The sequence below is a fragment of the Trypanosoma cruzi genome (assembly GCF_000209065.1).
Source record: "Trypanosoma cruzi strain CL Brener chromosome Unknown tcruzi_1047053475349, whole genome shotgun sequence".
Taxonomy (NCBI): Eukaryota; Euglenozoa; class Kinetoplastea; order Trypanosomatida; family Trypanosomatidae; genus Trypanosoma; species Trypanosoma cruzi.
In genome coordinates, this window is record NW_902982.1 from 1 (window position 1) to 939 (window position 939).

Consider the following 939-nt stretch of genomic DNA (forward strand, 5'->3'; position numbering starts at 1 on the left):
CTCTCCTTCTCTCTTGTGCTGCGGCTGCTGCAGCGCCGTGGGACACTGTGTCGCAAATGATGTGTGAAAATGGAATTACCATCGGAAGGCGCCTGGCGCAGGTTGACGACAAGATGCCGTGTGCATACTACCTCAACTGTTACTCGTACCACTGAAGCGGCGTGCCCACCCCTAACCCACCTCCCCCGTCGTCCCGCCGTGACAGTGATGATCACAAGCTGTTTGCACATTTGCCGACCCCGCGTGAGTGACCCACAGGAATCTAAGAACACCAGCTGATGCTTGACCGCACCCTCCTCCCACCCTTGCGGCGCGGCGACTTGGTTCGACGGAGTGTGTGACTGTGATTAGCGATGCGTCTTCCACCTAACGAGGCTGATGATTATGACCCGATGCACGTCTTACATATTTATACTACACCAACGAATGTGGATGAGTCCCGCGAGGCAGCCAGCCGCCGCCCGCAGTCATACGTGTGTGTGTGTATGCAGCCACTCCGGGCAGGACGACGCCGGTTTGGTGGCGTGGAGTCCAATCGGTGCGGCGAGACGTGGACGGGTGCTGCGTGATGCGGTGCAGAGACTGTCGTGAGCAGCCCGCGTAGCCGCCAGGCCGTGCGCTCCCCGTCCAACTGCTGTGCTTAGCGGGTGGACAGTCACGGACGGAGCACGCCCTTCCCCCGTGGCCGAGGCAGCGGTGTCGCTATGCGTCCCCGCAGACAGTGCGGTGCGACGGTACGAAGCACGCGCGAGAGCCCCGTTTGCTGGTTGTGTGCCCGCCGCATGATGCATCCAATTCAATACTCACTCCGAGCGTGGTACGTGACTGGAGATAATCGATAACATGCACTACCAGCTGATGGCACCTGTGACTGGCTCTCTCCCTCTCTCTCCTTCTCTCTTGTGCTGCGGCTGCTGCAGCGCCGTGGGACACTGTGTC

The 939-nt window shown here is 60.4% G+C and overlaps 6 non-coding genes across 6 annotated transcripts; all 6 read left to right on the forward strand.

Annotated features, from left to right (window-relative positions):
• Positions 1-56: 56 nt before the first annotated feature.
• Tc00.1047053475349.10 lies at positions 57-155 on the forward strand. The gene has a single exon (XR_008254847.1). It is a non-coding gene; the product is annotated as a C/D small nucleolar RNA (snoRNA), TB10C3C3 (small nucleolar RNA).
• Positions 156-204: 49 nt separating this feature from the next.
• Positions 205-279, forward strand: Tc00.1047053475349.20. The gene has a single exon (XR_008254848.1). It is a non-coding gene; the product is annotated as a C/D small nucleolar RNA (snoRNA), TB10C3C4 (small nucleolar RNA).
• Positions 280-343: 64 nt separating this feature from the next.
• Tc00.1047053475349.30 lies at positions 344-423 on the forward strand. Its single transcript, XR_008254849.1, has one exon. It is a non-coding gene; the product is annotated as a C/D small nucleolar RNA (snoRNA), TB10C3C5 (small nucleolar RNA).
• Positions 424-486: 63 nt separating this feature from the next.
• Tc00.1047053475349.40 lies at positions 487-552 on the forward strand. The gene has a single exon (XR_008254850.1). It is a non-coding gene; the product is annotated as an H/ACA snoRNA, TC10C3H2 (small nucleolar RNA).
• Positions 553-684: 132 nt separating this feature from the next.
• On the forward strand, positions 685-756 carry Tc00.1047053475349.50. The gene has a single exon (XR_008254851.1). It is a non-coding gene; the product is annotated as an H/ACA snoRNA, TC10C3H1 (small nucleolar RNA).
• Positions 757-781: 25 nt separating this feature from the next.
• Tc00.1047053475349.60 lies at positions 782-860 on the forward strand. The gene has a single exon (XR_008254852.1). It is a non-coding gene; the product is annotated as a C/D small nucleolar RNA (snoRNA), TB10C3C2 (small nucleolar RNA).
• Positions 861-939: the final 79 nt, after the last annotated feature.